Source organism: Mirounga angustirostris, unplaced genomic scaffold, assembly GCF_029215605.1.
Source record: "Mirounga angustirostris isolate CCGP_5_RB_7025 unplaced genomic scaffold, mMirAng1.0.hap1 SCAF_8, whole genome shotgun sequence".
Classification (NCBI taxonomy): Eukaryota; Metazoa; Chordata; class Mammalia; order Carnivora; family Phocidae; genus Mirounga; species Mirounga angustirostris.
The window spans coordinates 72,232,423-72,254,661 of record NW_026991716.1 but is presented as its reverse complement, the minus strand read 5'-3'; the positions used below and the strand labels follow the sequence as shown (position 1 = coordinate 72,254,661).

General features: G+C 44.6%; 1 protein-coding gene across 1 annotated transcript in view; it reads right to left on the bottom strand.

Annotated features, from left to right (window-relative positions):
• Positions 1-14,026, bottom strand: part of MRAP2 (melanocortin 2 receptor accessory protein 2) — a 44,199-nt gene extending 30,173 nt beyond the window's left edge. The window contains exon 1 of the mRNA XM_045866033.2: positions 13,976-14,026. The gene's annotated coding sequence lies outside the window, so the exon portion shown is untranslated. The remainder of the gene's footprint in view (positions 1-13,975) is intronic.
• Positions 14,027-22,239: the final 8,213 nt, after the last annotated feature.

Genomic DNA, 22,239 nt, shown 5'->3' with positions numbered 1-22,239 from the left:
GAGAATGAGAGAGAGAGAGAGCATGGGGCGGGAGGGTCAGAGGGAGAAGCAGACTCCCTGCTGAGCAGGGAGCCCAATGCAGGACCTGATCCTGGGACTCCAGGATTATGACCTGAGCCGAAGGCAGTCGCTTAACACCGAGCCACCCAGGTGCCCGAATTATCTTCTTTCGTTCTCTTACTCCACCCTGAACTTGAGAGCAGAGTTCTCCCATTCTAACAGAAACTTCAGTCGGACAGGGAGAAGAACATCATACCCACACGGAGGGGAAAAAACACCCCAGAAAGAAGCTGCGAAGCCTCCATCTGGAAAGGATTTTCCAAAAAGAGAGATGAGGCATGGATGGGAGGTAGGCGTGGGGAAGGCAGGCACGCTGTGCCCAGCAACTGCACCTCAGCCCCAGCTCTGAAAATTTAGCAAGCTGGGTTTTTACAGTCCTCCGAGGGCGAGAAAGGTAATGAATTGAGTCACACTGACCAAACGTAGGAGAATGATTTATAACCATAGCATCAATTTTGGTGAATTACAATAAGGAATAAAATGGCCAAGGAGACCAGAGCACATGCTTCACATGATTTGGGAAGATCCAAAGATTTACTGATGACTGTGGAATTAGGGCAAGGGAGTTATGTAATATAATAAAACAGGGCTCTACTCCTCTACCCCACCACAGGATGCTACATTGCTTGTCCTATACCCCAACACGGATGTCCTACTGTAGCCAAAGTGAGGCCACTCCTGTGGCGGGTTGAGGTCCCACCCCAGAAATGCGTTAAGTTTAACTCCCACCTCTTTCTACATCTTGCTTTCCTTGGTCTGGACTTCAAGGAATTCCAGGCATATTGAGCATATCAGTGGAATCCCAAGCTGACCACTCTGTTACAGTAAGGTTTGCTGGGTCCCTGATACTTCCATTTATTTTTGCCCTATTCTGGAGCCTTCACAAAAAGTATGTTTAAAAGTACTAGAGTCAAGTCAAAAAACCAACTATCAAAAAGCAGTGCTTTACCATGAGATATCACTTCACACCCATTAGGATAGCTGTTATATCAAAAAAAAAAAACAAAAAAAAAAAAACAACCAGAACGTAAGTGTTAGCAAGGATGTAGAGAAACTGGAACCCTCGTGTGTTGCTGGTGGCAATGTAAGGTGGTGCAGCTGCTACCAAAGGCGATACAGCAGCTCCCTGAAAATGTCACCATGGGACACCTTATAACCCAGCAATTGCGCCTCTGGGAATATTCCCCAAAGAACTGAAAGCCGAGACTCCAACAGATATTCGTACACCAAGGTCCATAGCAACATGATTCACAATAGCCATAAGATGGAAGCCATCCAAATATAGATTGGCAGATGAGTGGATAAACAAAATATAGTATGGACATGCAGTGGAGTATTATTCGGCCTTAAAAAGAAATTCCGACACACGCTACAGCATGGATGAACCTTCAAAACATGATGCTACGTGAAATAAGCCAGAGACACAAGGCAAATATTGCATGACTGCCGTTATATGAGGTACCTAGAGTACTCACATTCATGGAGACGGAAAGTAGAATTGTGGCTGCTGAGGGCTGGGAGAGGCAGGGAATGGGAAGTTATTATTGGGTGGATACAGAGGTTCAGCTTGGGATGATGAATACGTTCTGGAGACAGGTAGCAGTGATGGTTGCACAACAATGTGAAGGTTATGTTATATACATTTTACCAAAATTTTTTAAAGTTCTAAGAACTTTCTTAATAAGAAAATAATAAAAATCAGCACTTCCCACCCAATGTCCTTGAGGGAAGTGTAATTGAGAGCTCCCCAAAACAAAAGACCCCCCCTGGGGACATCCAGGCCCCCCTCACCCGGGCCGGGGGGTCCTTCCTCTATGGCCAACCTTCAAGTTGTATTCAGCTCTGCTCTTTTGAGAGACTTTGTGGCGATTCCTTTCCATGTTAAAGGAACATTCTGTCTAGGCCGTGGGGAATCCTCCTTCTCCGTGCCGCAGAGAGCCATGGGCAGCAGCTGCGAGAATACGGGTGCTGCCCTAACTGCGGTCCTCTTACCTCCACCAGTCCCGGAAATGCACTGACCGCTTCCCAAGCTCTCCTTGTGACCAGCTTCACCTTCTATAGTCCCTGTCATTAGCCAACCTCATTTCAGCAGAAGTCCAGTATCAGTTACGGTTCCAAAGCTTCCAGAGCATTCTTGTGGATTACATTTAGAGTCACTAAGAGGACAGGGCACCTGGGTGGCCCAGCCGGTTAAGCGGCTGGCTCTTGATTTCTGCTCAGGTCCTAGCCTCAGGAATGTGAGTTCAAGCCCCCTGACGGGCTCTGCACTCAGCGAGGCCTCTGCTTGAGGATTCTCTCCCTCTGCCTCTGCCTTTTCCCCCCAGCTCACACGCATGCTCTCTCTCCCTCTCTCAAATAAATAAATACAACTTAAAAAAATAATAATAAAGTCACAAAGAGGAAGCATGTAATCTCCTAACGCCAGCTCTAGTCTCTGGGGAATGTTAACTGGAGACCAGCCAGAATTCGTGGACCTGGGAAACGGGACTGCTGACATTTTTATTTTGCCAAATAAGGACATTTTTTGAAAATAACTATTATTAATAATTAGCATCCTTATAAGAAAAGTCATCTGAAGCACCTTCCAAGTGAGGAGGAGATAATCTCATAGGAAAGGTGGCCCTCTGCAAGAAAGGGAAGGTGGCAGCCTGACCAACATTTTCATAGGAAGCAGATAGTTTTATGTGGGTGCTCATCACACTGCCTCTGTCCACTGCACTCACATGCTAGCTGCCTGAAGCAGCTTACATCTTCATTCTCTCTGAAAGCAAAGGAAAGGACTGAAAGGAACGTGGTGAGATTTTTTTCTACAGAACCTAAGATTCTGTAACTTACTACCAAGATGCTTTCCATCTGCATCACAAAGTCAATGATGTGTGTCTATTTGTAAAAACTGTGTGTGTGTGCACGTGAGTGTGTATATATACGATGCAATACAGGTATGGTGCTCTCACAGGCTGAACTGTGTCCCCCTAAAATTTGTATGTTGTAGCCCTAACCCCCGCATACCTCAGAATGTGGCTATATTTGAAGACGGGGTCTTTAAAAAAGTAAGTTCGAATAAAGCCATTAGGGTGGGCCCTAATCCAGTCTGACTGGTGTTCTTACAGGAAGTGAGAAGGACACAGAGAGACACCAAGGCCACCTGGGCACAGAGGGACAACCATGTGAAGGAGGCAGCAAGAGGAAGGTCACCTACAAACCAAGGAAAAAGGCCTGGAACAGATCCTTCCCTTAGTTCGCAGAGGAAACCAACCTTGACCCCTTGATCTTGGACTTCCAATCTCCAGAACTGTAAGAAAATAAATTTCTGTCGTTTAAACCACTCAGTCTTTGGTATCTCCGTATGATAGCCCTAGAGAACTAATACAGCTTAGATGAATTAAATACACTGTCCTAGAAAGTCCATTAAAAATGACTTACATTATACCAACCACTTCTACTATAACTAAACAACAAATAAAACCATTTTTAAAATGTTATTAATCTATCCCACTATATGTCATCTTTACCAAATACATTTATGACACTCCCATTAACATGTCTTTCAAGAAGAAAGAGCGCTAGTTTTGTACATGCGAAAATTAGTATGGGTCAATTCAGCCTAATGAGGGTATTTTAAACACCATGAGCTCAACTACGAAAGATGTAGTAGACGTTGAAAAGTCAAGGCCTGTGCCCTCAAAGAATCTGGGCTTGTCTTTGAAATTAAACTCTCCTCTGCTGAATGTCACCCCTTCAAATACACACGCACGGAGATTAAGGTGCAACACAAAAACCTGATGACACAGGCAGACAACAGGTGAACAGGCTCATCACAAAAGGAAGGCTCCTTATAGCAAAGGAGCCAGGTTGGGGAGGGCTCAAAGACAGTCAGTCCTCTGAGCCTTTGACCACTCTATTCCACCTGCCAACCTGGACTGCCATCTACCCCCCACCCAGGATGCCTGCCAACCTTTGAGAATAGAGCTCAGTCACCACTTCCCCCACAGAGTCCCGCCCAAGCCCAAGACGACTGTGTCCCTTCCTTCAAATCCCGTCACATGGGGTACCTGAATCTCTCACTTTAGTAAGGAGAGTATAAAATCAGACTCCCTCAGGATCAGACTTGGCCTCTCACCGAACTCTTCTGCTGATTTATAGAGCTGCTACCGTAAAACGCCACAGCCAGATGAATTACCATTCTAACAGTACTAGGGAAAGAAGCACCGTTTCCATCTTAATTAGCAGAGTTTGGGAAACACTTGGCATAATAGGGCCAAGGAGAGTGAGACTGGCCATATCTTAAATCACTTTGAGGATGATCTGGCAAAGAAGCCAACTTTGTATTTATTGCTCATGCTGTCTCCAAACAGCACACACTGTTCTTTACAGCCCTAAGCTGAATCATTCTTTTTGACAACACAAGCCAAAAGGAGAAGGACCAGGTATTTCAATATCTCTGTTCCACGGAAAAGGAAATGTAAACTAAAGCAGAGGTTTATGTAAGGGCTCCAGACAGAGCCACCAGAAGGCTAAATTTTCTAGTGATTGTCTTATCCTCCTCAGGCTGGGATTCTGAAATTAAGGGGTGTGTCTTTTCTAGTCTCTCCTCCTGCCCTACCCACTGCCAACCTCCTACAATCCCTGATGATAAGCAAAGGTAGTCTGGTAGAGCAAGGCCAGCCAGGCTCCAGGCTCCCCGGGGCCTCCTCAATCTGCAGGGAGGGGCCTGTCGGAAGAGAGCCAGAGGGAACCTACCACGGGGAGGGTCAGAAAGCCTGTTCCCCGCTCTGCCTGCCTAGGTACTGGGGATGTCAGCCCCCCAAGTCTCGGGACATACCTGGCTCATCCTCCTGGAGCATCAGTTTTAAGAAGACTTGAAAGATGATTTTTTTATATTAAACAAGTACAGATACGTTATAGAGTAAACTGCAAATATCAGATGAATGTTCAAGATAAACACAGACTTGCTGCTGGTAGCCTTGGCCTCTGCTTCAGGTGCCCAGAAATACGGGTTAACCATCCTCTCCTGTTGAGGTAAATTAATGGAGATTTTAGAGGAGCACTGGTAGGAATATATGTCGGTTTACATGATACAGTTTCCAGATCTCCAGATCCTCATCTGTGTCTTTCCTTTTTTGTTGTTGTTTTTTGTTTTTTGATTCACACAAGAGAATTATATTTTGGGGGAAAATCTGCACAAAGGTTTATAGAAAGACAGGTGCTATATACACCCACATATCCTTACTTATCTCAAAGTTTTCCTTCTTGATCAACCAGGCAACTGTAGAGTTGACCTGTAGGAAGCAGCTCCTTCAGCTTGCCCCACCTTTGCCTTTAATTGTTGTTTTTGCTGTTACCGAGGACGTGAGGAAAACAAAGGCATCTTTGAAGAGAATAATTTGAAGCTTATAAATTATTTTCACTTGAAGGGTTATAAAATTTACTAGTGTTCTCTAGTCAGGTGAACATCCCGTAGATCTTGGTAACAGAGACACAAGCAACAATTCAACCCAGACTTTAGCACCCATAATTTTAGCGTTTCATAAAAAGATGCTCAACTTCTGCTTTTCTTTACTTCACATCTCAGCAACACCATAATGGATAGAAGAATCACGTTTGCAAGGAAGGAGAAGCCAAAAATGCATACTTTACTCTCTTTCTAATAGGACTAAGCATTTCTTATTCTCCAGTCAAGAAGAAAAGTCACTTTGCACCCTGAGATAAGCCAAAAATAACATGACCATCCTGTTTGAAAGTTGGTCCCCAAAATAATAAAACCTTGAACATGTCCCATAGGCCTGAAGTCCCTAAGGAAAAACAATTTCTTTCCTGACTGTTTGCTATGGAATGTCTGAAGATAAGTCATGACTTTGGGGTAATGTGGTGATCACGTGCAAAAGTTGCCTTCAACCATTAACAAGAGACTAATGGACCCTTGAGAACTCTGATATTATGGGGTATTTTCTTTCAAGTATTTATTGTGTTTTTATTTGACGAGCCAGTCTTCTGAAGCCTGACTCCCTTGCACTCTGGGCAAGTAAACACTTTCTTTCCTTTTCTAAATGCTCCCACCTCCAAGTCTGAAGTGCATGCAACAGCAAGCGAACAGACCATTACTCTTTACTATTTCAACCCAAGCATATATAATCCATACTCTGAGCTGGCACAACTGTGGGACCTGATCAAATGCCAATTTTATTCTTCTCTTCCATTGCCCTTTAAATATGGATTCAGTGGATTCATCCTCTCTGTCCTCAGACGAACACTTGGGTAGATCCCATGACTTTTCTGCTCAAGCAACCACTTCAAAGTTCCAAAAGAATTCAAATGTGCAGTCTGCAGTCTGGAAATAAAAGAAACTCCATCCTGGTTATAACATTAAATGTCCTGGCCTATGCCAGCGACATCCTGTTGTACGCTGCTCTCCTGCAGGGATTGGGGGAAGGTTGACCTCTTTTCTTTTTCTCTACCTTATGTGCAACTGCCGGCCAGTTTCTCACCCCAACAAGATCAAAGTAGGAGGACAGGACTGTATTAACTGTCTTCACACACTCTGTTTATGGGTGCGTTCGTGATATTCATTTTCTTTCAGCTGACTGCTCACTTTTACCTTAGCCTCTGGATTTCTGGAAACTCTAGCTGCTGGGTGCCCTCACTCTTGGGCTGAATTTACAGTGGCTCCAGGCCAGTCCTCTCTCCCACATGGTCCTATCTGGCCCGCAGGAAATCCTCCAGCATCTTTTGCCCTAACGAACTCTGAGAAGGCAGGTGATCCTACTGCCCAGGCCACCACATGAGCGCCAAATGCAGGAAACGCATTTACAGGTGAACCAGTGGTTCCTCAAAAGGCCCCCTCACTAGGTTTGGGATGAAGGAAATGATCTTTCCAAATAAATTTCTTTAACACAACCACCTCTCTTAATCCTCATATTCTTGAAGTAGCCAATGGGGTTTGTGACTTATGGAAGAGTTCTCAAATAGCTACATTAAAATTTCTACTTGGTGGTCTAGCACTTTCCTTTGGAATTTCAGATAACTTGAATGTGTGGCTCAGTCAAAACTTTAATTCAGTATCCTATTTACATACACACATGTACAAATGTTTAGGATAGACTATTAATTTCCAGTTATTTTTAAAGTTCATTTTACTCTTATCTACCTAATAAAGTTGAGGAATTTGAACACTGAAAGGGGCATTTAGGGACATACAAGTCAGTACTCCCTCACTGGTGGGGAATCCTGTCCCAGTTCTGACACAAGATCACCCAACATTGGCTTGATCTGATACTGGGAACATAACTACTCGTCTTCCTCAGATATCTGAGGACTGGCCTTATAACTGGCCAAGGCTCCTCTCTGGCAGGTTAAACACTCACGGTTCCTCATATGGCCTCGTCTTCAGACCCTCATCATCCAAGTCATCTTCCCCGCCTCTGGATGCTGCAAAGTTAGTTTCTGTCCTCTATTAAGGGGCCACCAGAAGGGGACGCTATGTGGAGGGACTCTGGGCTCCCTTGATCCAGTCGCTGTAGGTTGGGGGTAGATGGTAGTGTTAAGGGCCCAGGTTCCCCGCTCTACTACTTACTGGCTATGTAATCTTAGGCAAATTACTTAAACCTTCTGTGCTTCAGCCTCTTTATCTGTTAAATGAGAATGGTGATTAATTGTTTTCCCTACTTCATGGGGTTGATACAGGGATTGAGATAAAATTACAAAACACTCATAAATGTGCTTGGCACATAATAAGCTCCATACAAATGTCTATAAAAAAAAGGTCTGTCCTTGTCAGTGTAACCCAAGTTTGCTACTGAGAAGCTACTTCACATTATGGTCCATTCAGAGCTTGGCAGGGGCGGAGGGGGTGCAGCACTGAAATCCCTGGGATTCTTTTCTTTCACGTGAGTTGCTGCCCAGTGGGGCCACTCCATCTTTTACTTTTTAAATTGACTGTGAACCTAAATGCAGGGCTAGAACTTCAACCTTCTGAGATCTCAACCTTCTGTATTATTGTCTCTTGTCCAGATACAAAATGTGTCTCATGGAGTATCCTCCTAGATTTATAGTTGCCACATCTCTGATAAATGTCCCCTCTATCTTTCTCCTGATGAGTAATACCCAGAGGTGCAGGGACAGGGACAGAGCCTTGTTGTACATCCTCTCTTCCCCTACTTTATCCTTAGGGACAGAATGAGACTTTGTAAAATGCTTCTGGCAAAGGCAGGACACACTTTGGAGCATCCATAATGGGAGTCAGGGACCAGTGACTGAATTATTTGTATGTCCCTAGCTTTGGGAAGCCCTGTTTGTAAAATGTAAAATAGCAACAGCCACCTAGCTGTGAGAAGTAAAGGAGACTACACTAGGAAGCACCTAGCCAAGTCACTGTCACACTGAAGACATTAGAAGATCAAAAATAAACATTCTCCAGAAGAGATCACATATTAGGCTGACCACAACATTATGAAACTTGAAGTCAACCACAAGGAAAAAATCTGGAAAGACCACAAATACATGGAGGTTAAATAACATGTTACTAAATAATGAGTTGGTCAAACCAGGAAATAAAAGAAGAAATAAAAAAAACTATATGGAAACAAATGAAAATGAAAGCACAATGGTCCAAAACCTTTGGGATGCAGCAAGAGCGGTCCAAAGAGGGAAGTTTATAGCAAAACAGGCCTACCTTATGAAGCAAGAAAAATCTCAAATAAAAATCGAATCTTACACCTACAGGAGCTAGAAAAAGAACAAAAAACAAAGCCTAAAGCCAGCAAAAAGAAGGAAATAATAAAGGTTATAGCAGAAATAAATGATATAGAAACTAAAAAGACAAATAGAACAGATCAATGAAACCAGGAGCTGGTTCTTTGAAAAACATCAACAAAATTGATAAACCTCTAGCCAGACTATTCAAGAAAAAAAGAAAAAGACTCAAATAAATAAAATTACAAATGAGAGGAGAAATAACCAACACCACAAAAATACAAACAATTATAAGGGAATACTATGAAAAACTACATGCTAACAAATTGGACACCTAGAAGAAATGGACAAATTCCTAGAAACATATACCTACCAAAGCTGAAACAGGAAGAAATAGAAAACTTGAACAGACTGATAACCAGCAAAGAAATTGAATCAGTAATCAAAAAACTCCCAACACACAAAAGTCCAGAGCCAGATGGCTTCACAGGTGAATTCTATCAAACACTTAAAGAAGAGTTAATACCTATTCTTCTCAAACTATTCCAGAAAATAGAAATGGAAGGAAAACTTCCAATTCATTCTATGAGGCCAGCATTCCCCTGATAACAAAACCAGATAAAGACACCACAAAAAAAGAGAACTACAGGCCAATTTCTCTGATGAACATCGTTGCAAAAATCCTCAACAAAATACTCAGCAGACCAAATCTGATGATACAATAAAAAAATCATTCAACACAATCAAGTAGGATTTATTCCTGGGCTGGCAAGGGTGGCTCAATTTACACAAATCAACATGATACATCACATTAATAAAAGAAAGGATAAGAATCATGTGATCATTTCAACAGATGCAGAAAAAGCATTTGATAAAGTACAACATTCATTCCTGATAAAAACCATCAACAAAGTAGATTTAGAGAGAACATACGTCAACATAATAAACATAATAAAGGCCATATATGGAAAAGCCCACAGCTAATATCATCCGAAATGGGGAAAGTGAGAGATTTTCTTCTATGATCAGGAACACAACAGGGATGTCCATTCTCACCACTTTTATTCAGTATAGTTCTGGAAGTCCTGGCCATAGCAATCAGACAACAGAAAGAAATAAAAAGGCATCCTAATTGGCAAGGAAGAAGTTAAACTTTCACTCTTCACAGATGACATGATAGTCTATGTAGAAAACCTGAAAGAGTCTACCAAAAAACTACTAGAACTGATATATGAATTCAGTGAAGTCACACGATACAAAATCAACGTACAGAAATCTGTTGCATTTCTATACACTAATAATGAAGCAGCAGAAGGAGAAATTAAGAAAACAATCCCATTTACAACTGCACCAAAAATGAAGAGATAGCCAGGAATGGTTTGGTCTGGGAATAAATCTAACCAAAGAGGTAAAAGATCTGTACTCTGAAAACTACGAAACACTGATGAAAGAGATTGAAAATGACTCCAAGAAATGAAAAGAGAACAATTATTGTTTTTATGCAACCTACTGCTCAAAGCAATCTACACATTCCTATCAAAATACCAACAGCATTTTTCAGAGCTAGAACAAACAATCCTAAAATTTGTATGGAACCACAAAAGACCCTGAATAGCAAAGCAATCTTGAAAAAGAAATGCAAAGCTGGAGGTATCACAATTCTGGACTTCAAGCTATATTACAAAGCTGTAGTATTCAAAACAGTATGGTCCTGGCACAAAAACAGACAAATAGATCAATAGAACAGAATAGAGAACCCAGAAATGAACCCTCAGCTCTATGGTCAACTAATCTTTGACAAAGCAGGAAAGAATATCCAATGGGAAAAAGACAATCTCTTCAACAAATGGTGCTGGGAAAACTGGACAACTACATGCAGAAGAATGAAACTGGACCATTCACTTTTACCACACACAAAAATAAACTCAAAATGGATTCGAGACCTAAATGTGAGACCTGAAACCATAAAAATCCTTGAAGGTAGCACAGGCAGTCATTTCTCTGACATCGGCTGAATCAACCTTTTCTAGATAGGTCTCCTGAGGCAAGAGAAACAAAAGCAAAAACAAACTATTGGGACTATATCAAAATAAAAAGCTTCTGCACAGTGAAGAAAACAATCAACAAAGCTAAAAGGCAGCCTATGGAATGGGAGAATATATTTGCAAATGACATATCTGATAAAGGGTTAGTATCCAAAATATATGAAGAACTTATAAAACTCAACGCCCAAAAAACAAATAATCCAATTAAAAAATGGGCATTAGACATGAACAGACATTTTCCCAAAGAAGACATACAGATGGCTAACAGACACATGAGGAGATGCTCAACATCACTGAGCATCAGGGAAATGCAAATCAAAATAACAATGAGATATCACCTCACACCCGTCAGAATGGCTAAAATCAACTACACAAGAAACAAAACAGGTGTTGGTGAGGATGTGGAGAAAAGGGAACCCTCTTGGACTATTTGTGGGAATGCAAACTGGTACAGCCACTCTGGAAAACAGTATGGAGGTTCCTCAAAAAGTTAAAAATAGAATCTACTACAATCTAGTAATCACGCTACTAGGTATTTACCCAAAGAATACAAAAACAATAATTCAAAGGGATACATGCATCCCGATATTTATAGCAGCATTATCAACAATGGAAAGAGCTCAAATGTCCATGAACTGATGAATGGATAGAGAAGAAGCGGTGTATATATACAATGGAATATTACTCATCCATAAAAAAGGATGAAATCTTGGGGCGCCTGGGTGTCTCAGTTGGTTAAGTGTCTGCCTTCAGCTCAGGTCATGATCCCAGGGTCCTGGGTTCTGGTCCTGAGTCAGATTCCCTGCTCAGCTGGAGCCTACTTCTCCCTCTGCCCCTCTCCCTGCTTGTCCTTTCTCTCTCTCTTCCAAATAAATAAAAATCTTAAAAAAAAAAAAAATGAATGAAATCTTGCCATTTGCAATGACATGGATGGAACTAGACAGAGTATTATGCTAAGCGAAATAAGTCAGGCAGAGAAAGACAAATACCATATGCTTTCACTCATATGTGGAATTTAAGAAACAAAACAAATGAGCAAAGGGCAGGGGGAGAGGCAAACCGAGAAACAGACTCTTAGCTATAGAGAACAGATGGTTACCAGAGGGGAGGGGGTGGGGGGATGGATGAAATAGATGATGGGGATTAAGGAGGGCACTTGTGATGAGCACCAGGTGATGTATGGAATTGCAGAATCACTATATTACACACTTGAAACTAATATTACACTGTATGCTAACTAACTGGAATTAAAAACTTTAGAAAAATAAATAAAAGGTCAAAAATAAGGGATTCAGAGGAATTCTCATTGGCAAAGTATCAGGCCTAGAGAAATAGGGCGGAGGAAGGCTACATTTTCTAGAATGCACAGATGATATAATTTGCACGGTAAAAGGTGACCCCCACCATGAGCAGAGAGGGGTGAGCCTAGACGGATCAATGGGGGCAGCCAGGGAGAGGTGAGTACACCCCCACAGAGGCAGCAGGATAAACAACACAGAACAATACACACTCGTATTTCACAAAACAGTACTCTCCCTTACATATACAATGCACTCTGATGTTTTCCCTTCCCTTCTATTTAATTTGGTGTTTTAAAAAATGCTGGTGCAACTCACTACATTCATATCACCCTAACGAGTCATAATCCACATGTGAAAAGTGATGGATATGGCATGCCCCAAAGCAACCGGGTAAGTTGCTAGATGAGAGAAAGAAGTTAGTTTGGTATAAATTGTCTTTGCAAATCCTTTCCTAGGTGGTCTTGAGCTTTCTCCCTTAAAAATTTGCTCTGGAATGTTGCCAGGATTCAATATTTCCCTCTTCTGAAAAGTCTGGTTCAGTGCTCCTCTATCGAGCCTGCTGAAAGATGATTGTGAACACTTACACTGCTCTAGGGTGTCTGTTATTTGGGCCTTGAGCAACCCAGCCCAGTCTTGGGTTTCAAGACCTCTTAAGGGGGTCTTATTTCTGTGCTCCCAGGAGCACAGGAAATAAACTGGGAGCAACTCTGCCTTCTCCTAAACCTGCTGATATCATCTCATCTTCCATAAACACTGCATGATCATCCTGATCAGAGCCTGACTCCTTGATGTGGGCACCCCAGCTCACAGTAGCCTCTCCATTCTGGACCTTACCCTTGGCAGGCCCAGGCCACTTTCCTGCCTGCATTCTTGGTAATGCACCCCATGTGTACCTAAGGGACACTAGCCTCACTAGTTTCCAGACCCCTACTTCCCACTATTGACTGGAGGATTCGGTTGGAAAACTCTCATATCTCAACCTAATTTTTTTTTCATGTGCAAACTGGCAATACTACCACTTACCTTTGGGGTTTTTAAGAGGATTTATATATGGAAGTTCCCTTCTTTCCCCTGGGGTAGCATGGACAATTTCCCCCAAGCTCCCTTTGCTTTCAGGACACCATGAAATGTTTCCTTTTGTCATGAGATTAAATCCTGGGTAATAGCTGGGATTCCTCAAGTTTTCTAAACTGCTGCGGAAGCCACAAAGCCTCAAAACAAGTTTCTAACGAGGCAACCTTTTTGTCTTCCTCAATTAATTATGCAGAAAGGATGGAAAAGAAAGAAAAATGAAACCGCTCTTTCCCTCTCATCAGTAAAATGACCTGCGGGCAGGCTCCCTAGTGCTAACGAAATGAATTAACTGTCAAGCCACGGTTGATTCTGGGAACCCTGCCCGCTGCTGGGGACGTGCACCCCGGGCCAGCGACCGACCGCGCATTTCCCCTGGACGCGCAGGGTCCCCGCGCCCAGAAGGGCTCTCCGTTGTAGGGCACAGCGGTGGCAAGCAGGCCAGGACGCGGAAAGTTTTCTCACAGGCTGGAGAAGGTGTCCCACGGCCCTCCCAGCGGAGAGGAGGAAACCCGGCCAAGCCCTTAGCCGCGAGCTCCACCGCCTCCAGCCTTTCCGGACCGGCTGCGTCCGCGGGCTGCGAGCAAGGTCTTAAACTTGGGTGATCTCCACGGGGTCTCACTCTTCCCCTGGGCACCCTCAAGCCCCGGTTCTCCCCTTCCCGCTCCCATCCTCCCAACCCCACCCCCCACCCCCGCCAACTAAAAACCACCGCCAAACCCAATCGAGCCCGACTGCCTTCTCCCCAGCCTCCCGACCCCCGTCCCGCGGCTCGGCGTGGCCCAGGGCGCTCGTCCCGCCCGCGGTTACCAGCTGGCGCTCCCCGGCCCGCGGGCACCGCTCCTCCGAGGTGCGTGAGCGTCGCCACCGCCTCCACCTCCTCCGGCTGCCGGGGCCTCGGCGAGTCGCTCCTGGCGCTGCCGTGCGGCGGGGACGCGCGCTCCCGACCTGCAGCCCAGGCGGCAAGGGGCGCGGGGGCCGCCTCCGGAGCCCGGGGCCGCCGAGGCCAAGAGCAGGCGAGCTTTGCCCAGCCCCGCCCTGCTCACGCTGCCCCTCGCTGTCTGGATAAGAGCTTTCCGCGGGGAAAGGAAAAGGAATCAGAGAATTCTTCACCCTCCCCAGCTCTACAGTGGGTCCCTCAGGCCAGTTTTGACTGATGAGCTGAGAAAGGAGTGGGGTAACACGAATGTGATTTATGAGAAATCCTCAGCGTTGGGTTTAAGTTCATTAAGGCCGGGGTCCTCCATCATGAGCTACTGAAATTACCTCAATTTCAGTTCTGCCTTCTGCTTGCAGGTGCGGGTGCCAACGGACGGTCTAAATGTCCCCCAAACAGGGCCCCCAAAGGATAGGACTGGGCCGAGAGTAGTTCCAAGTTAGCAGACGTGGCTCACTCCCCCCTTCCAGTAAATATTTACTGAGTCGGTATTCCAGGCCAGACACTGATCTGGGCGTTGGGGAGACTACCTCCTGGACCTTATGATTCCAGTAAAGAGACACTCAGGAAACATAAATAGAGAAATAGGTAGCATGTGCAGTAGCAGTAAGAGCTATAGCGAAAAAATAACTCAGGAAGGGCATAAAGAATGTTGGGGGGGGGCGGTTTTAATTCGGTGGTCAGAGGTGGACCCAAATGAAGGTGGCTCTTGAGTAAAGAACTGAAGATGGGAGAGGAAGCCCTGCTGGTATCTGGGGAGAAAGTGCGGGCTGCGCTGCTCACACGGAGATGTTCTTTATTGTGTACAGCATTTCTTTTACTACTCGCCTGCACCATAGCAGGCCTATTACTGCCAGTTTACAAATGAGGACACTGTAGCTTAGGGAGGTTGAATGAATGGCCTGAGGTCACAGATTAGTAAATGGAGGAGCTCAGGAAGCCTGGTGCCCCAGAACCATGGTTTACGCAGGACCACAGCCCAGTGGGGAAAATGCACCAAGAGCAGCGCGCATGCCGGCCGGCGGCCATGGCATTAACTCCATCTCTCGGTGTCAGAAAAAGATTCCCGAGTTCACTGATTTTGTTAAGCAACTAGTTTCATTACTGCGTGTAATATGAAATATTTTGCAAACCGCCTTGACAGCCCCGTGTATGATCCTCACCCTCATCCGCAGGCGGTTTAATTCTCAATGACACCATCTGGCCATCTGTGATGAGATTCATTAGTCCTTCCCTAACTCTGCGCACTGCTTCCAGCGGCACGCGCCTGTTTCTGCGGACACAATCCATCAGCCCCGCCTGGGAGCCCGCACGGCGTGTCCGCAGGGCCAGGTGAAGCCATCCGAGAGAGCAGGGCGGCTGAGCTGGGGGCACTGAGGCGACAGCGCCAGCCAGCCAGTCTCTGCCTTAGCAGTCAGAGTCTGATGGCCTCTTTGGGGCAGAGAGCCAGTGGCTCATGAGGCCGAAAACAAGGGCATATTGTCCTGTGTGGTAGAGGCCACCAACCATCACTTTCAGGGGCTGGGGCTGCAGCTTCCAGGGCAGGCAACACCATCAATAGGATAGCCGACCTCCCATTTCCCTCCCAGGTATCTCTGCCTTCCCATGGCTGCATCCATCCCCTTCTTCCCTCCCCCAGTGCCAGGAACATCTTCCCACCCATCCTTCAAGGTCCACCCCAAATGCCACCTGTTTCAGGAAGCCTTCCTCATTGCCCCCAGCGACAAATGAACTCGTCTTCTAAACTCTGATCCCTCTCTTAGAGCATCTGTCATTTGAGAGTTTTGCTCTAAAATAGCCTCCTTCTGTCCCTCCGTAGGCCTGCTTTATGTTTACTTTCTCCACAAGTCTTAGTATAGTGCCTTGCACCCAGGGGACCTTTAATGAGGATTTTGTTGTTAATAAATTCATCTATGAAAACACCATTTCATTGTCTCTTAATTTTGTCTTTTCATTCCAAAATAGCTTTTAAGCAGACAGTAACTGAGTGACAAGACTGAGTTATATGTAGCCCTAGCTGTTGCTTGTCAGTATACATTGACAACAGTTTACTTTGAGCTAAATTCTATTTGCCCCATTCTGAAGTTTGGTAACTGAGGTTTAAGAGTAATTTCTCCAAGGTCACAATACTAATCATTGCTAGAGCCAAGATTTAAACACGGAACTGTTTGACTCCAAAGTGCGTGCTCATCACCACAAGCTCGTGCTGCTCCTTATTCAGTCATTCATTCATGCATACATTCATTGGGCTTTCGATCAACATTTATATTTACTGTCTCTACTCTGCAGCAGGCATTATCAAAATAGCAATGATTCAAACACAGTTCTTGGGGAACCGAAGGGAGGTGGTCCAAGGGAACAAACTTCCAGTTGGAAGATAAAGAGGCAGGCACCAGGGTAGAATGTATGACATGATGCCCGTGGCTAACGCTGCTGTAGGATACGTGGAAAAGTTGCTGAGAGATAAATCCTAAGAGTTCTAGTCACAAGGAAACTTCTGGTCTGTTTTTGCTTCTTCTTTTTATGGTATCCATATGAGAGGGTGGATGCTAACTAAACTTACTGCAGTGATCACTTCACAGTACATGTAAATCAAACCATTATGGTATACACCTTTAACTTATTACATCTCAATAAAACTGGAAGTAAAAACAGAGTCGTTGCCCTCAAAACTGCTTGCAATCTAGAAGGGACAGATGAGGTAGGAAATACTCAGACTTTAACATTATAAATCTAACAGAGATGTGGAGAAGCCCTAAAGGGACACTTGGTTTTAGATTAGATAATGACAATAAGGATTCACTGAGAAGGTAGATATAATTTTAATTTTGAAGGATATAGAGTAGTTTATTATAATGATAATGAAGAAAAGCATATGGCAGAAAATGTATAGAACATATGCAAAAATGTGGAAGCGTGGAGGAATAAGGCACATTCCGGGAATGACTGCAATGATTCTGGGGGCTACCGTAGGGTAAGAGCAGTGCTGACAGGAAGCTAGAAAGGTAAGCATAGCCAAGACACAGGGATCCATGGATCGGCTTCATGGAGTCCGGTACCCTCTGAAATGTACAGATTCATGGATGTCTATGTATATGAACTTTCCAGGGGAGAGGTTTGATAGCTTCAGTCAAATTCTCCAAGGGTTGACTGACCCAGGGCCAGGAGATGGGGAAGTCAGTTTCCCTTGCCACCGTCTGCTGCTCAATCCACAGAACACAGGTAACCCCCAGAGGATTTCAACATCAGGACTGGGGGTAGGAGCAAGGCTCAGCCCTGCCAAATCACCTCCAAACATGCATTGCGTTGCTAGCCCTGGGCAAAGATGGCTGAACCCTGACCCTCCCAGCACCTGTATCCAGATCCCCCCAGGACAGAAGAAGGGGGTAGCTGGGCAGTCAACACACCAGAAGGCAGGGAGCTGACAGCTGAGAACATTTACCAGGGAGGCAGCAGAAAGCAGAACCACAGTGAACCCAGATTCTAAGCCATCGGTGCATGCTCCATTGCCCCACCAGACTTGTGCCTCCACCCCAACTTCCTATGTTAAAGTCCTAACCCCCAATACCTCAAAATATGACAGTATTTGGAGACAGGGCCTTTGAAGAAGTGATTAAAGTTAAATGAGTTCATATGAATGGGCCCTAATCCTATCTGACTCATGTCCTTATAAGAAGAGGTGAGACTTGTGTACACAGAGGGATGACCATGGGAAAAGGCACCAAGGAAGGTCATGTGCAAGCCAAGGAGAGGGGCCTTAGAGGAAAGTAACCTTGCTGGCACCTTGATCTTGGACTTCCAGTCTCCAAAACAATGAAACAATAAATTTCTGTTGTTTAAGCCATCCAGTCTGTGATATTTTGTTATGGCAGCCCTAGAAAACTAATAGATTTATAAAACATAAATTCAAATTCAAAGATGAAAGTTTTAAGAAATTCAATATGGTGGCCACAGAACATTAATGAGGGCCTTCCTAAGCATGGAATCTTGTGCTGCGATCCTGGTCACATCCCCCCGAAGCCAGGTCTTAGGAATAGGGGAGTGACAATCTTCAGACAACCTGGGATCTGGGAGGGGAGAGGTGTGACTAAAGCTGTGGGAATGGATGTGACTGCTTCCCAGGAACACAAAGTGGAAAGAGAAGAGAAGAGAAAGGCTCGGCATCAGAAGCTTGGAACACAAACCTGGAAGGAAGACAGAGAAAGAGCAATTAGAGAAATAGCAGAACAAGAGAAGGTGGAACTTGATGGAGAAATGGGCAATAGTGTCAAAGGCTCAAGGTTCTGTGATTAAGAATTAGAGTCTATTTGTCTTTACACAGAGGTCACGTGGTGGAAACTGAGGTCAGATTTCTGTTGGTTAAGGAGTAAGGACGGCAATTATAGGCTACTCCTCTAAGGAAACTGGGGAGGGACTGGAGGTGGGACTGCTGAGGACCCCTATGCAGGCATAGGAAGGGCCAGGTGTCCAGGAGACTAAAATCCAGCTCCATATTGTGTCACCTGCATCAGCCTGCAGGTCAGTGGAAGGTCGTCTGGCAGAGGCACCAAACTGCCTGGCCTTGAATAACAAAGCTGTAGCTAGAACTTTTCTTGTCTCTTTATTATTGGGGTCCCCTGTCTTGCTCCCTGAGAGCAGCAACTGTTCCGTCCCTATCAGGCACTCGCTGCAGCTCCCGGCACACTGTAGGCATAGTAACATATGCTGAATCAATTAACGGGGATGCAGAGTCAAGTGACAAGTTGTGTTTGTCTTGTTTTGTCTTCATTTATTTATTTGTTTCAGATGACTAAGTCTGAAGCGTATTTATAGATTGAGAACAAGGACCAAGAAGGAAGAGAGAAGTTGAAGACAGATTTGGGAAAGGAAAGAATTGATGAAATAAGATACTAGGGAATGGGGTAAGAAAATAAATCAACATAAATACTAGAGACAAAAAAAAATCGTATCTGAGTCATCTTTTGGGAAATTCATTTATTCATTCAATGGTGACTACCTTGCTTTATCTTGGATCCTACCGGGGATGGTGAACTTCAGGGAAGGGGAGGGTGGATACAAAAGAAAACAAAAGAGCTATTCCCTTCCAGCTATTCAGGATGACCATCTAGTTAAGAAATCTCTCGTGGAAAAGGATAAACAATGATGAAACACAGCAAGGATGATCCCAAGTGTCTGAGTAATCATGATTCAGAAACAGAATGAACAGAGAGGAAACCTGGAGGCATTAGGAAAATGTACTGCAGAAAAGGAGAGGAGATAGGGAAAAGGAAGCAGAGAAGAACTAAGGGAAGATGGCCCTGGCCTGGCCTGCTGGCAATGGGCTGGCTGGCAGCTTTCAGCATTTGGAAGGCAGGGGCTCAGTGCTGCCCCAGGACCTGGGACAGCTCCATTTATTCCCAGTTAAATAAGACCTGTGCCAATGTGCCCAGCAGAAGTGGTAAAAATCCAGACTTGTCTCAGAGAAGGACACATCCCTAATAGCTAATGTGTCTGGGTGAGGAGAATTTGGCAGTGTTTCACAGAGTCCAATAATACAGCAAGAACCAACTGAAGAAAATGAGAAAGAAAAATAGACATCGTTCTCAGATGTTAAAATATATAACACAGTTACCTCTCTAACTTGATTGTTTTCTTCAAAGAATAGGATAACCCATCATCAACCCCCATCGAAGGCGAAAATCACACACACACACACACACACGCACAGGTACTCCACCATGCAAAGTTACCCAAGGGAGCAGCAAGCACAACTCACTTCTATGATATAGTTGCTCAGTTAAGTTTCAGGAAATAAATAGAACGGTGAGTGTTTAGAAATGCGGAGACTTCTAAGATGTGAGGGGTGCAGGCTTCAGTTGGTCATGTTCTAATCGTGAATCTCTCCCAAGTCATTAACAGTGGTAGCTCTCCACCTAATTTCCTAGATGATTTGAGAAATGTCACCTTTTTCTTACTCTGCATAAATTGTATTTTATTGCCTTATACTATTGTTCTTTTTAAAGTAGCACAATTATTCCTGAGTGTATGTAAACTGCTCTCCCTTGCCAACCATGTCCTTCTATTCCATGGAGCAAGTGCACACCGGGGAAGGTCATACACATGCGTGTGCTTGGACGGGGCCCCTCCTCCCAGTAGCCATCCCATTCCTTCCCGTCCAGTGCTCCCACATTTGCTTGGAGCGTCTCTCTTACAGCTAATCCTATTGTTCCTCTAGCAGAACTGTACAGACTTCCACCCACAGAGCGTGGGACCAGGCAGACAAAACATCTAATGTATTTTAGTTCATTTGGCATTCAATCCGGAAGACAGAGGTTTGAGCCACTCGGAAATGTCAACCTGAATACATTTTACACCACCAGAGAGAGACACACGGTGCACCAGGGAGAAACTACAGCCTTGTGGTACTAACTTGTAGCCCTTGGCTCTAACACTCCCATATTTCTTTTTCTCAAAATCAAATTGTGCATTTGGGAGTGAATTTCTGGTGTCTTCTTCTTTGTTTACTATCACACAATAATGACAAAACTGCAGTTTATTGGCTCTGGGCTCATTGACTCACTGACAGCAAATGGAAAAAAGAGACTTGTTTGCTCTGGCTCCTTGCTTCCTATTATTCCTTAAAGTATATCACAGGCACGGGGAACCTGGGTGGCTCAATTGGTTAAGCGTCTGCCTTCGGCTCAGGTCCTGATCTTGGGGTCCTGGGATCGAGCCCCGCATTGGCCTCCCTGCTCAGTGGGGAGTCTGCTTCTCCCTCTGCCCCTCCCCCTGCTCATGTTCTCTCCCTCTGTGTCAAATGAATAAATAAAATCTTTAAAAAAAAAGTATATCACAGCCAGTATAAGGCACGCAGGAATTATCCCAAAATGGAAAAGCATATTGACTCCAGCTCTGATATTGGAGATTATAGCCACGTGCGTGTCGCACAGAGTCATGCCTCTCTGTAGATGATTCCTGCCTCACCTCTCTACACGCAGGTAGGTAGGTGAGGACAAGATGAGATCTTGCAACCCCACATGGCTTCACCTTCCCACGGAGTCTACCTTTCTCATGCTTTTCCTGATCCCCTTGCCTCAGGGGACTATCGCACTCATCATCTTTACGTGAGAGGTTTCCTTCTCGGATTTTAGCTTATGACCCAGCTATTAAATCTCTGCCATCACAGAACACAAACCAACCCAGACGCAGTCCCTAAAGTGCCACCTGCTTCAATGGCAGCCCACCAGCACCTGCCTTCGCTGAATTCCAGCAGGCTCCTTAGCCCTGCTGGCCCAGAGCCTACCCACACCCTCCATGTTCCTCCCTCACCTCCTAGGAGCATCGGGCAGTCAGGGCCCTGGGGCACTTGCCCAGGGGAGGCTGCGTCTACCTCTCAGCCACAGTCTTGTCACCCTTGGCCACCTTCCTCCCTGGCCTTTCTGGATGACTCACATGTTACACGTGCACACACACACAATTCCATTCCATTGCAATTTTACAATTATCTTAGAGCAGACGCCAATAACACTCAGCCCTACACCGTGCCTTTCCAAGTGCTTGGCAGACAACACATTCAAGCCTCACAACAACCCTGTGAAATAGCTGCTGCCATTATCACTATCCCCATTTTACAGTCGAGGAAACTAAGGCTTAACAAGGGTAGGAGTATGCCCCCAGGTGCTGAAAGCATTCAGCGTACTTCTGCCTCTCCTCAAATCACTGCTGATACTATTCTTAATGTTTCTGATTCCACCAAAGGGCATGTCTCTATTTGGAGAAACTGACTCAGTGATGAATAATAGAAGATGAATAATAATGAGGAGGAGGAACAGAAGGAAGGGAAGATGTGTGTGTATGTGCACATGCACGCTCACACACACGTGCAGTGTGCAGGCTCACACACGTGCATGCATGTATCTAGGTGTGTGTGTTTGTGTATACAATCTCAAAGAAATATTAACATAAATGTAAAAACATTTAATTTTTTTCTTATTTTTAAAGTAGCACCAGAACTTTATGGAAAGCGAAAAAGAAGAAAATCATCTATAACTATGCTACCATAAAGCTACCAATTACAGCATTTTTGCATTTACTTTTAGACTGCTGTACAGCATGGCTGTTCACATAATAATCATATGATACCTATAAATGTGTGTGT